Here is a 15,285-nt window from a genome sequence, read left to right on the forward strand (position 1 = left end):
CTTAAATCAACCTTGTTTGATGGGTGTAGCAACCTCTAGTTGATGATTTCTGTTCAATTAGAAGCTTGTTGCTTAAATGGTTTTGGAAAACCCTTAGGGACAAGTTTTGGTCTTGCTTAAACTCTTTGCTTGTGATGCATGATGATTTGCGTATAGGCATTGAATGGTTTTAATAAATTTCCTAAGCGACCATCAATTGTGATTTCCCTAAATTTTGTGCCTCTTTTGCATACACACACGAGTTTGAATGTTCTAATCTATGTGACCAAATAGTTCCTTATGTTCTTATATAGTCTCATCAAGTCACATAGACCATGAGATTTCCAATTCATATTTGAACTTGTGACTTGTATGCATTGCTAGAGTTGGTGTTAAATGTGCTTGATTCACTTGTTTCTCAAGGTTTTGATTTCACCAACATTACTAGTAATCCTTGCACTGACTGATGGTTTGTTTTACATTAGTTTCTTTTTAGCTATATCATATTTCATCATCAATGACTTATTGCAATTCATGATTGTGAACATGCTTACATCCCTGTTTTGTGCATTCCTTTCGAATTGAACTAGTAATCACCAAATCACTGATTTTCAAACTGATTTCTAACTTTAACTTGTTTAACCGACTAACCTCTTTTGGTTTTTAACTTAACTCTTTATATTATTCTTTTGGATATGGTGCTTTCTAAGCTCAGTAAACGAATAATGTGCAAAATATGGTTTGAATTCTTGGTTTGAAGTTTGGTTTGAATTCTGAATTATGTTTGCTTGCATTCCAAGAAATCTCCATTCTTTATTCACTTCATGAGTACGCTTTGCTTTGAGTGCTTTACATCTAATTGGCTATCTACTTATATTGTATTATCTCTGTTTTTCAGGATGTCGGATAAAGGAAAAGCTATAGCCACCACTTCCAAAAAGAGGAAGTGCTCCAAGACCTCTACCCCCTCACCATATGCTAACTATGCCAAGAATCCGTTGATGAAGAAGATATAGAAAATCAGTCACTTCCATCCACTGATTCAACCAAATTCCCCAACCTCTACTGCTAGCTACGCTTCTCCCGTTATACAAAGAAAAACCTGAACATTGAGAAGAAGCTGAATCTTCCCAATGACGTGAGGCGTGCCATAAACGCCCGCATTTCAGAGTTGGGATTGGATTTCGCTGATAGGGACCTAGGAAGGATTAACATCTCATGGGTTAAAGAGTTTTACTGTAACTTCTTCCGCGTGAACTTGGAATCAGTGCACGTAAGGGGTAGAGAGATTATGATTACTAAAGAGGCTATAGGGGATGCCCTGCTTTGCAGAGTTGGTACTCCTAAGACCTGTGCTTACCAGCAGGCAGAGGTGGCTATTCTCTCCATGACTTTTGATTATGAGGCGCTTAGGCGCGTGATTGCTACACCAGATGCTCCCTGGGTGATGGATGCGAACAACAAGAAGCCTAAGGGGATGCTATCTGCATATCTGTCTAAGGAGGCTAGGACCTGGCAGCAGATCTTTGCCCACTACGTCCTGCCCACCACTCACTTCTCAGAGATTCTGATGGATATGCTGATTCTGATTGGGTGTGTCATGAAAGGGAAAGAGGTGTATTTCCCCCGGCTGATTAGGCATAGCATGTGGAGAGCTCACATCCGTGGCTTGCTACCGTTTCCTACGCTGGTTACTAGTTTGGCTGAGCTAGCTGATGTCCCGTGGGAGGACGATGATGCGACACCACCACCCCCGATGACGATGACAAGGAAGTTACTATTCCATGGGGTGGATGGGTGCACGAGAAGCCTTCAGCCAGACGTCGTTCTCGGGATAGAGCGGCAGTTGAAGCAGCAGGACCCTCTTCCTCCACAGCAGCAGCATCATCCTTACCACCACCACCACCAACACTTGAGCCGACTTATCTGTTGGTGCGGCACCTTCTTCGCTTCATGGTGCGCTTCAAGCGTCGTGTCATGCGACGTCTTGACCGCATAGACCAGGTGTTTGCATCACAGGGCATTGAGCTTCCTCCACTTCCAGACTCTCCCGCCTCTGATGAGCAGTACCAGGAGGAGGAGCATAGCGAGGAGGCGACACAGCAGGAGGCACCACTAGAGACGTAGACCACCACTGAGGTCCAGCAGCCTCCTGAGGTCCAGCATGACATTCCACAGCCAGTACCACCTCCAGTCCCACAGCCCGAGCCTGAGCATGAGCCACAGCCTGGTGCGATTGTTGACCCCCATCCCGAGCTCCAGTAGTAGCATCGAGGACGATGCTTAATTCTAAAGTGTGGGGAGGTCACCGTTCGTGACCGGTGTTTGCATCCATGTGGTGAACTTTCAGACTTTTATCTCTATTCACTACTACTTTATTTTGTTTTATTCCGCACTTTATGTTTTAGGTCATTTTGGGATTACTGTACATATTTATGCTATTGTAGATACTTTTATTTAATAAATTTCTCACATATAAAAGAAAGAAAAAGAAAAGCAATAAAAAGGGGACAAAATGTCCCAAAGTGAAGTTCAATAAGAGTCAATGCATAAGTGTGGTGATCAAAAGAGAATACATGAGTGTGTGAAAAAGGTGAAGAATGGGTAGTTAGGTTTGTTTAGAATTGTATAGGTTGTCATAGGTTAGGTGGGAAGTTTAAGCTAATCAAAGATTCAAATCTCAAGCTCATTTGACCATATGCATCTTACCTTAACCCTAGCCCCATTACAACCTATGGGAAAGACCTCATGATATTTGTATGCATGCATAAAGTAATTGTTAATTGTTAGATGAAAACCAAATCTTGGAAAGTATGATTAAGGGAGAATTGAGTGAATCAACCCCACACACTTGAGTGCTTAGAGCGGATACACATCCGGTGAGGGTTCGATCGCTCAAATACATGTTTCCACCCATGATCATCTTTTCTTGCAAGTTTGTGAACTCTTTCAATGATTCAATCCAATTGTGGTTTGCTTTATCGCTAATACCTTAGCCCTTGTGCTTATATGCGTATTCTTGGAGGTTGATTTATTTTGACTAAGACATTGCATCATGTAGATAGATTGCATTTAGTAGTTGCATTGAATAAATGTTAATACCCTTTTGCTTCTTCTTGATTTTAGCATGAGGACATGCTTAGTTTAAGTGTGGGGAGATTTGATAAACCCCGATTTCGTGATTTATCTTGTGCTTATTTTGGGGGATTTTGTCACTTTTTCTCGCATTTATTCAATGAAATAGCATGGTTTTGTAATTCTCCCTTGAAATTTTGCTTAAGTGTAAAAACATTCTTTTTAGGCCCTAAATTGGTGATTTTAATTCACTTTAATTCTATTCGATGCCTTGATGTGTTTGATGAGTGATTTCAGGTCCGTAAGGCAAGTATTGGATGGAAGAAATGAGGAGAAAAGCATACAAAAAGGGAGAATGCATGGAGAAACAAAGATTGGAAATGCACCAAAGGACGCGCACGCGCACCAGGCGCGCACGCGCAAAAGTGATTTCGCCTATGGACGCGCTCGCGTACATGCCGCGTCCGCGCGGATTGAGAATTTGCCAGTGACGCGCACGCGCACATGGCACGCACACGCCGATACTCTCACGTGGCCCACTTGAAGGCAAAACGCTGGGGGCGATTTCTGAGCTGTCCAGGCCCAAATCCAACTTGTTTCTGAGTGTATTTCATGTAGAATTGAAGTCCAAGCAAAGGGGGGAGCAATTAGTTTAGCCAACATGAGCCTTTAGTTAGTTTTCTAGAGAGAGAAGCTTCCTCTTCTCTCTAGAATTAGGTTAGGATTAGGTTAGAATATTTCAATTTCATGTTTAATTACTTGATCTCATCTTGTTTCTTCCATAATTTCTCATTTCTACACCTTGATCCTCTTAGTTTTTATGCTAGTTTCTCAATTTGCTCTCGTTTGTGATGATGACTCATGTTGGATTTGTTTACATTTAATGCAATTTTGATGTTGATGTGTCTTTAATTGATGAATTGAGTTGTGACCTCACTTTTCTTGCAATTAATAGTGGTAGATTTTAGTATCTTTTCAATTTATGATGTCAACTTTTATTGCACTCTAAGTGTCCGATGAAATGCTCTCTCTTGTTCTTGAGTAGTTTTATCAACTCTTGGTCTAGGCCAAGGGACTTGAGTGATCTTGAATTTTGGATACAATGGATTTGGTAATTTGAGAACCCTGTGTGATCAATTTGAAACTCAGTGACGCTAACCCACTACTAAGCCAATTGGTAGGGAGGTTAGGACTTATAGGTGGATGTGATTGGGCCTATTTGACAGACTTCCAGTCTAGGAGTAAATGTTACGTACTTAAGGCTTCGAGAAGTAGACTTAATGGGTTGGCCTCTCATAATTATCAATAATTGGTGTTAACTAGGATTGTGATCTCAAGTACCCAAGTCTTAGCGAAGAGTTCTTTATTTTGCTTTCTTTACTTACTCGCTCAATTTACTTTCTTGCCATCTCATAAACAAAATGATGCCAAGGCATCATAGGCTAGTTTCACTAGCATTTTTCTGTTAGTTTTAGTTGTTTTATGCATTTTCTTGAGCTTAAAGTAACCAAAAATGGTTAAATGAAGAACAAAGCAATGAACCATCCAAACAACATGATTTTGATGCATATTCCATGAGTTTTAGTTATAATACTTAAATGCTATGAATGGAAGATTTCTCATGAAATTTTGCAAGACTTTGATGCAATTGCTTGGATGATTTCAGGGAAGAAGAGGCTAGGCAAGGAAGCAACAAAATCAATAAAGGAAGCTTGAATATCACATGTGGAGTTTAAGTTCCAGTTTAAGCCTAAACTAGAGCTTAAACGCCAAAAATCATGAAGGATAAGAAATGCTGGAATTGAAGTTTAACCTCCAGTTTGACCTCAAACTGGAGGTTAAACGCCAGAATGAAAAGCCTCACTAAAGAAGCATTCCACGTTTAACCTCCAGTTTGACCTCAAACTGGAGGTTAAACGCCAGAATGAGTATGCCACCCAGGGAGGAGTTCCACGTTTAACCTCCAGTTTGACCTCAAACTGGAGGTTAAACGCCAGAACCAGGAAGAGTACCAGGGAGCCATTCCACGTTTAAGCTCCAGTTTGACCTCAAACTGGAGCTTAAACGTGTTCGACAGCTTTTCTACTCCAGGGTTGCTCTCTCCATTTCCACGTTTAACCTCCAGTTTGACCTCAAACTGGAGGTTAAACGTGTTCGACACCTCCAGGGCCACCATTCTAAGCTTCCACGTTTAACCTCCAGTTTGACCTCAAACTGGAGGTTAAACGTGTTCGACCTCCAGTATGCCTCCACCCTTTTCCACGTTTAACCTCCAGTTTAACCTCAAACTGGAGGTTAAACGTGTTCGACCTCCAGGGCTGCCCTTCCTATCTCCACGTTTAAGCTTCAGTTTAACCTTAAACTGAAGCTTAAACGTGTTCGACTACATGACTCTCCAGGGCTACCTTCTTCCATTTCCACGTTTAAGCTTCAGTTTAACCTTAAACTGAAGCTTAAACGTGCTTCTACAAAAGGCCTCACTGGAAGTGTCTGGCGTTTAAGCTGCAGTTTAAGCTTAAACTACAACTTAAACGCCACTCTTGGAAAAGGTTTCTGGGCCAAAAATATTGTGATTTAAGTTAGTCTTTGAGCACAAATATTAACTTAAACTTACTTTGGTATGAAACCCAATTGAATATCATGGTTTATGGGATTGGGCCTGAAGGATTGATGAGTTTGAAATCTCAATTTATTGAGTCATGTGTCATTATTTGATTATCACTAAGTTGGCTCAATAAATGTTACAGGATTCGGATCAACAACCTCATCAAGATTATGGATCATAAACCCAAGGCAAAAGGAAAGCAAGGAGAGGCCTCAAAGCCCAAGAAGCACAACTGAAGCTCAATATAGAAAGTGTATAAATAGGATAGAAGTTAAGTTAGAGAGGACTTTTACTTTCACTTTTAGCTAGTTTTCCTTTTCTTTGTAATTGAATTCAGAGCTATGATTCACTAAACCCCCTTTCATTGGGTTAGGGAGCTCTATTGTAATTCAATGAATCAATAATAGTTTATCTTCTTCTTCAATCTTTTCTCTTGAATTTTGTTAGAAAGCTTCTCGATCTAATTCCATTGAGTAGTTGTCTTGGGAAAGAAACTACTCATACTTGGAATCCTTCGGAGCCTTGGGAAAGGAATGGAGGATTCATGCTAGAGAAGCTTTCTCACAGTGGATTGGATTGGGGTTTGGATGGATATTGTGACATGTAATCCTACCAAATTGTGGTTCATGAAATTGTGTGGTATAATCAGTGATCAAGCATCATCTCTTCTTATGAACATTTAAACCAAGGGATTGGGAATTTGTTTGTTTTTAGAGAGCATTGGTGAGCCAAGGAATTGGGATCCAATCATATAAGATTGCCAAGCAAAATTCAATGAACGCATTGGTTGAGGAAGAGATAAACATGTTTTGATTCGGAGATCTCAATATCTCCTATAACCCAATGAATTCCCATTTCTGATTTCCATCTTCTCTTTACATTCTGCAACTCAATTCTTGCAATCACCCCCATTCCCTTTTAATTTCAGCAATTTACATTCTGCTCTTTAATTCATGCAATTTAAGATTCCGCCATTTAATTTTCTTGTTATTTACTTTTCCCGCCAATTTTACATTCCGCAATTCTCATCTCAAACCTTGATTCCGCTCAATTAGAACACACTTCTAATCCGAATTGCTCATTCAACCAATCCTTGTGGGATTCGACCTCACTCTATTGTGAGTTTTTACTTGACGATAACCGGTGCACTTGCCGGAAGGAATTTTGCCGATCGTGCAATTTCCTAAATCGTAGCATAACTAGTTTATGTGCATCAAGTTTATGGCGCCGTTGCCGGGGATTGGTTTTCGATTGACAATTCTCAAATTGGAAGCTAACTAGATTGAGCAATTTTCTCTTGCTTTGTTAATTCTGTTCAAGATACTTGTTGAATTTTAATTTCTGCACTTGGTTACATGCTTTCCTTCTTTATGCCTTTAAATTCATTCAACTAACTCACTGACTCACTAACTGTTTGAATTAATTCCTCAATTGAGCTAACCATACTCTTCCATTAACCAATAGTATTTCACTTGTTTGTGTTTGAGCTGTGTTCTTGTATGACAGGTAGGAGAGGAGAGACATCAACTCCTCCATATACCGAACCAGAGAGGACCCTTCATAGACTTAGAAGGGAAGCAAGAGGGAAGAGAGTAGTGGGAGAAGAGGAATCTGAAGGAGAATCTGAGGACAATTTTGAGGAAGCTTTAGATCTCAACATGGATAGAGAAGTTCACAACCATGAGAGAGCTGATGGAAACGATGCCATCCCTGAGAGGAGGGTTCTTAGTTCATACATAAACCCAACCTCTGGGAATTGTGGTAGTAGCATCCAGAAACCACCCATTCAGGCCAACAATTTTGAGCTCAAGCCACAGCTAATATCACTTGTGGAAAATCATTGTTCCTTTGGAGGAAGTGCTAATGAAGACCCAAACCAACATCTCACAAAATTCCTGAGAATTTGTGACACTGTGAAGTCCAATGGAGTCCAGGAAGATGCCTATAAACTGCTTTTGTTCCCATTTTCACTTAGGGACAAAGCAGCTAAGTGGCTGGAATCATTCCCAAGGGGGAGTCTAACAACATGGGATGAGGTGGAAAGCAAGTTTCTGGCACGTTTCTACCCTCCACAAAAGGTCAATAGGCTTCGATCTGAGGTTCAGACTTTTAGACAACAAGATGGTGAAACTCTCTACGAGGCATGGGAGAGATTCAAGGACTTGACAAGGAAATGCCCACCAAACATGTTCCATGATTGGGTGCAACTGCACATCTTCTATGATGGGCTCTCTTATGAATCAAGGAAGGCTGTAGACCATTCATCAGGAGGTTCATTGAACAGGAAAAAGACTGTGGAAGAAGCCATTGAAGTGATCGAGACAGTGGCTGAGAATGAGTACTACTATGCATCAGAAAGGCACAACACTAAGGGAGTCATGGAGCTGAACCATGTTGATACAATTCTAGCCCAAAACAAGGTGTTTGCCAAGCAACTAGCAGAGCTTACCAGGCAATTAGAAACAAAGCAAGTGGCTGCAATACACACACAAGATCAAGAGGAAATAGGCATTGAAGGAGGTGATTGGGATGAGGCTAACTATGTGGGAAACCAACAAAGGCAATCATATGATCCACATTCCAACACTTACAACCCAGGCTGGAGAAACCACCCAAACTTTGGGTGGGGAAACCAACAAACCCAACCACAAAACCACAAACCTTACAACCACAACCAACATAACAATTCCACATACCAAAACTCCAACCAAAGATCATACCAAGCCACACAAAGCACCTACTCCCAACCACCATATCATGGCCAAAATAATCAACATACCCAACCTAATCCGAACCAACAATTTCAAGATCAATTAAACCGGATAGAAGGAATGCTTGCAACCATGAGCCAAGACATAATTGAATTGAAAGCTTTTAAGGAAGAAGTAAATTCTAACTTGCAAAACCAAGGAGCTGCCATCCAGAAGCTAGAAAATCAAATTTTGTATTTGACTAAGCAAGCCCCTGGGACAAGCGGTTCTCATGCTGCCAAGGCTATTGCAAGGGAAGAATGTAAGGCCATAACCCTCAGAAGTGGAAAGAATCTAAAGGAGATTTCAAGGGAAACCACAGAGGATGAAGCAAAGGAAAATGTGAAAGACAAAGAACAAGGACAATCTGTTACACCGTTTGCAACAAAAGAAAAAGAAAAAGAGGTCCTGAAGCCTTACACACCTAAAGCACCTTATCCTCAACGTTTGATGAAAAGTGAAAAGGATGGCCAATTCTCCAGGTTCTTGGAGATTTTCAAGAAGCTTCAAATCAACATTCCCTTTGCTGAGGCAATAGAGCAAATGCCACTCTATGCAAAATTCTTAAAAGAATTAATGACCAAGAAGAGAAGCTGGAGAAATGAGGAAACTGTGTTGTTAACTGAAGAATGCAGTGCCATCATTCAGCACAAATTGCCTCAGAAATTGAAGGACCCAGGCAGTTTCCAAATCCCCTGCATTATAGGAGAAGTCATGGTGGAGAAGGCCTTGTGTGATTTAGGGGCCAGCATCAATTTGATGTCGCTAACAATGATGAGAAGAATGAAGATTGAGGAAGCCAAACCAACAAGAATGGCCCTCCAATTGGCAGATCGAACTTTTAAATTCCCTCATGGGATAGTTGAGGATTTGTTGGTGAAAGTGGGAGAATTTATATTTCCTGCTGATTTTGTGGTGTTAGATATGGAGGAAGAAGCCAAAGCTTCAATAATTCTGGGAAGACCCTTCCTAGCTACTGCTGGAGCCATCATAGATGTACAAAAGGGTGAACTCACTCTTAGACTACATGATGAGAAATTGGTGTTTAATGTATTCAAGGCAATGAGCTATCCATCAGAATCACTAAGGGAATGCATGAGGGTTGATGTAGTGGACATTGCAGTACAAGAAACTTTTGAGGAAACAATAAAGGAATTGGCAGAGGAGGAGTTCACCAAGGACATTGAAGTTAGTGATATCAAGGGTGCTGACACAACCATGCTAAGCATGCCAGAGAGAGTGAAAGAAGAAAAGGAAGCACCAAAACCTGAGCTCAAAGCCTTGCCCCCTAATCTCAAGTATGCATACTTGGGTAGTGATGAGAGTCACCCTGTTATCATTAGCTCTGCCCTGAGCCAAGAACAGGAAGAAGAATTGATCAAGGTGCTGCAAACTCATCAAGATGCCATTGGATGGACCCTAGCTGATTTGAAGGGGATAAGTTCATCCATATGCATGCATAAAATCTTGTTAGAAGAGGATGCTAGACCCTCCATTCAAGCTCAGAGAAGATTGAATCCCGTCATGAAAGAAGTGGTACAAAAGGAAGTCAAGAAGTTATGGCAGGCAGGGGTAATCTACCCCATTTCTGATAGCCCATGGGTTAGTCCCATCCATGTAGTTCCTAAGAAAGGTGGCATAACTGTGGTACCAAATGAGAAGAACGAACTCATACCCACAAGAACCGTCACTGGGTGGAGGATGTGCATAGACTACAGGAAGCTCAATGAAGCCACCAGAAAGGATCATTTCCCACTCCCATTCATGGATCAGATGCTTGAAAGGCTTGCCGGACATGCTTACTATTGCTTCTTGGATGGATATTCAGGATACAACCAAATAGTAGTTGATCCGAGTGATCAAGAGAAAACATCATTTGTTTGTCCATATGGAGTTTTTGCTTATAGACGCATGCCCTTTGGATTGTGCAATGCACCTGCCACTTTCCAAAGATGCATGCTGTCCATCTTTTCAGACATGATTGAAAAATTTATTGAGGTCTTCATGGACGATTTTTCTGTATTTGGGGATTCTTTTCCCAGCTGCCTACACCACCTTGCCTTGGTGCTTAAGAGGTGCCAAGAGACTAACCTAGTATTAAACTGGGAAAAGTGTCATTTCATGGTCACAGAAGGAATAGTCCTTGGCCACAAAATCTCTAATAGAGGCATGGAGGTGGACAGAGCTAAGGTGGAAATCATTGAAAAACTACCTCCACCAAGTAATGTCAAGGCAGTTAGGAGTTTTTTGGGACACGCTGGTTTTTACAGAAGGTTTATTAGAGACTTTTCTAAAATAGCCAAACCTTTGAGTAACTTGCTTGTCTCTGATACACCCTTTGTATTTGATAAAAATTGTATGCTAGCCTATGAACTTTTGAAGCAAAAACTTTCCTCTGCACCTATCATTGCCCCACCTGATTGGAACTTACCTTTTGAACTGATGTGTGATGCATCAGACCTTGCTATTGGGGCCGTGTTAGGACAAAGGAAAGACAATTTGGTGCATGTGATTTATTATGCCAGTAAAGTCTTGAATGCTAACCAAAAGAATTACACAACCACTGAAAAAGAACTCTTGGCAATAGTCTTTGCATTTGACAAATTTAGATCTTATCTCATTGGATCTAAAGTCATTGTCTTCACTGATCATTCAGCTTTAAAATATTTACTTGCTAAACAAGAATCTAAACCAAGACTTATTAGATGGGTTCTTTTGTTGCAGGAATTTGACATTGAAATCAAAGACAAGAAGGGTGTAGAGAACAAGGTGGCAGATCATTTATCAAGGATACCATGTGAAGAAGGAAGCACACAAAGCACACATATAAATGAGTACTTTCCTGATGAACAACTCATGGTAATTCACAAAGCACCCTGGTTTGCAGACATAGCAAATTTCAAGGCCACTGGGAGTTTACCTTTGGAATTTAACAAACATCAAAGGAAGAAATTGGTAAATGATGCCAAATACTTCATCTGGGACGAACCATACTTGTTCAAAAAATGTTCCGATGGCATACTCAGAAGATGCATATCCGAGGAAGAAGGAAGGGAAGTTTTATGGGACTGCCATGGCTCCACTTATGGAGGGCACTTTGCAGGAGAAAGAACAGCAGCTAAGGTGTTGCAGTGTGGTTTTTATTGGCCCACTATCTTCAAAGATGCAAAAGAATTAGTGAAGCACTGCCATGAATGCCAGAAAGCTGGGAACTTGCCAAGAAGAAATGAAATGCCACAACAATTCATTCTGGAACTTGAATTGTTTGATGTATGGGGGATAGATTTCATGGGACCATTTCCCTCCTCATACTCAAATAATTACATTCTTGTGGCAGTAGACTATGTCTCCAAATGGGTTGAAGCAATAGCAACTCCAACCAATGATAATAAGGTAGTCATGAACTTCCTCAGAAAACACATTTTTTGCCGTTTTGGGGTTCCAAGAGCAATCATCAGTGATGGAGGAAGCCACTTCTGCAACAAACCATTAGAGGCATTGCTTCTAAAATATGGAGTCAAACACAGGGTAGCCACACCATACCATCCACAGACAAGTGGGCAAGCCGAAATATCTAACAGAGAACTCAAAAGGATCCTGGAAAAGACTGTGGGAACTTCAAGGAAGGACTGGTCGATTAAGCTAGATGATGCTCTTTGGGCATATAGGACAGCTTTCAAAACACCAATTGGAATGTCTCCTTACCAACTAGTATATGGAAAAGCTTGCCATCTGCCACTGGAGTTGGAGCACAAGGCATACTGGGCCTTGAAACTTCTGAACTTGGACAACAAAGCCGCTGGAGAAAGAAGGATGTTGCAAATTCAAGAGTTGGAAGAATTCAGAGCGGAAGCTTATGAGAATGCCAAAATTTACAAAGAAAGAGCAAAGAAGAAGCATGACAGCAACATAGCCCCAAGGAAATTTGAAGAAGGGCAAAAAGTATTGCTCTACAATTCTAGGCTGAAGCTATTTCCAGGAAAGCTAAAATCAAGGTGGTCTGGACCATTCCTTGTCACCAAGGTCTCCAATTATGGACAAGTAGAAATCATGGAAGAAAAGTCACAACGAACCTTCATTGTTAACGGTCAAAGACTCAAACATTACTTGGGAGATGTGGAGGAGAAGGACAAAGTCAAATATCACCTCAACTGAGGAAGCTGACCGTCAAGCTAATGACGTTAAAGAAGCGCTTGTTGGGAGGCAACCCAACCTGAGGTAATACCTTGTTGCTGTTTCTTTTATTTGTTTCAATAAAAAGGGTAAAGTAGTTTCTGTGCATTGCAAAGAATTAAGTTTGGTGTTTCACACCAAACAATGAATTCATGGATCAATAAGTCAAAGGGGAATGTGTGACTCTAAGTTTGGTGTTCCACCATAAAGATCAACTGAACACAACAACCTTTGAATTATATGAAAGGAACAACTATTCTAAGCAGTCACAGAAATGCTTAAAACCCTTAGTAGCGACATCATTCCAAGATAACTCAAGGATTCAAAGAACAGAGAGAAGTAAGTGGGAGACTAAGTTTGGTGTTCACACACCAACCTAAGAATCCGATACTTACCCACACATAGTTGAGCTAACCACTCAAGTGCTTGAGAAGCAAGCAACTTCATTACTCTTTGCAGGAAAGGAAACAAGAACCTTAAAGCATGAAGCAACATTTAGGAAGAAGAAGGAGAAATCAAATTGTTTCCTGACAACAAAGAGAAAACAAGGAATTTCACAAGGTGGTATTGTTCCTTGATAATTCTTTAAAAAGGGCAAACAAAAGCATGCGTGTTCTGGTTTGAACTGTAAATGTTGAATCTTTCTGGAATGTGTAGTTTTTTTTTTTTTTAGTATGTCTGTTTGTTAATTGCTTTGAATAAAGTGAATGCCTAGATGTTTGGATATAACTTCACCTTCTTAAACAAGTGCGTGCCATGCTTGTTCTGTTTCCAAAAATAAAAGAAAAGTTTGAACAAAAGTAACTTGGCTAAATTAGTGACAAATCAAGTAGAATTAAGTGGTGGTATGCATGCTTGATTGTTTAGTCAGATCACTAAATTAGAGTGTAGAATTATCATTTTTTATGTAGAAAGTGAAAATTGTCTATGGATCTTGATGAATAAATGTCTTTGGCCATGAAAAAGAAAGAAAAAGAAAAAGAAAAAGCCACGGAAAAAGGCAACCAAAAAGCAAAAAAAAAAATTGAGAAAATAAGCTAGGTACCAATGGTTTGAACTTCTGAGACAAATGCCTGTGGTGTTTATGTATTAAGGATATGCTTGGATGAATAGGTTCTGAGGAGTGTTTCAACACTTGGTAACTTGGGTTAACTAACCCGGGATTATCAACCAAAAGTCCATTGTCAAGAGCAACCTAAATACAAAACATTTAGTCACACAAAGAGGTGCTGGGCACCAATGTCTCAAGAAGAAATGTGAACTAAAATGCCTAAAGTGGATATGTGTAGTGCACTGATAAGAAAAAGAAAATGCCAAAGGCTTGTGCAACACATGACACTAAGCAAACAAGGAGCAAAAGAAGCTCTAAGAAAAAGAAAAGAAAACAAAGAAGAGAAAAGTGCCAAAGACATAAGAATAACAAGAGGCCATAGCAATGTTTGATGGATGCAATGAAAAAGTGATAATCCTACCTGATAAGTATGAAAAAGTGATGCTGCAACTTTCTGCATAAAACCCTTCTGATGAACTTCAAATGCTTGCTAATATAGCCAATGGAATTGCTTTCTGTTTCATACTTTCTTCTCAAATAACTCAGGACTTGCTTAGGGACAAGCAAGTATTAAGTTTGGTGTTGTGATGCCAAGGCATCATAGGCTAGTTTCACTAGCATTTTTCTGTTAGTTTTAGTTGTTTTATGCATTTTCTTGAGCTTAAAGTAACCAAAAATGGTTAAATGAAGAACAAAGCAATGAACCATCCAAACAACATGATTTTGATGCATATTCCATGAGTTTTAGTTATAATACTTAAATGCTATGAATGGAAGATTTCTCATGAAATTTTGCAAGACTTTGATGCAATTGCTTGGATGATTTCAGGGAAGAAGAGGCTAGGCAAGGAAGCAACAAAATCAATAAAGGAAGCTTGAATATCACATGTGGAGTTTAAGTTCCAGTTTAAGCCTAAACTAGAGCTTAAACGCCAAAAATCATGAAGGATAAGAAATGCTGGAATTGAAGTTTAACCTCCAGTTTGACCTCAAACTGGAGGTTAAACGCCAGAATGAAAAGCCTCACTAAAGAAGCATTCCACGTTTAACCTCCAGTTTGACCTCAAACTGGAGGTTAAACGCCAGAATGAGTATGCCACCCAGGGAGGAGTTCCACGTTTAACCTCCAGTTTGACCTCAAACTGGAGGTTAAACGCCAGAACCAGGAAGAGTACCAGGGAGCCATTCCACGTTTAAGCTCCAGTTTGACCTCAAACTGGAGCTTAAACGTGTTCGACAGCTTTTCTACTCCAGGGTTGCTCTCTCCATTTCCATGTTTAACCTCCAGTTTGACCTCAAACTGGAGGTTAAACGTGTTCGACACCTCCAGGGCCACCATTCTAAGCTTCCACGTTTAACCTCCAGTTTGACCTCAAACTGGAGGTTAAACGTGTTCGACCTCCAGTATGCCTCCACCCTTTTCCACGTTTAACCTCCAGTTTAACCTCAAACTGGAGGTTAAACGTGTTCGACCTCCAGGGCTGCCCTTCCTATCTCCACGTTTAAGCTTCAGTTTAACCTTAAACTGAAGCTTAAACGTGTTCGACTACATGACTCTCCAGGGCTACCTTCTTCCATTTCCACGTTTAAGCTTCAGTTTAACCTTAAACTGAAGCTTAAACGTGCTTCTACAAAAGGCCTCACTGGAAGTG

The 15,285-nt window shown here is 40.4% G+C and overlaps 1 non-coding gene across 1 annotated transcript; it reads right to left on the reverse strand.

The window, feature by feature from the left end:
- Positions 1-7,743: 7,743 nt before the first annotated feature.
- On the reverse strand, positions 7,744-7,847 carry LOC114927312 (small nucleolar RNA R71). Its single transcript, XR_003817635.1, has one exon. It is a non-coding gene; the product is annotated as a small nucleolar RNA R71 (small nucleolar RNA).
- Between the last annotated feature and the right edge of the window lie 7,438 nt (positions 7,848-15,285).

Source organism: Arachis hypogaea, unplaced genomic scaffold (assembly GCF_003086295.3).
Source record: "Arachis hypogaea cultivar Tifrunner unplaced genomic scaffold, arahy.Tifrunner.gnm2.J5K5 arahy.Tifrunner.gnm2.scaffold_164, whole genome shotgun sequence".
Taxonomy (NCBI): Eukaryota; Viridiplantae; Streptophyta; class Magnoliopsida; order Fabales; family Fabaceae; genus Arachis; species Arachis hypogaea.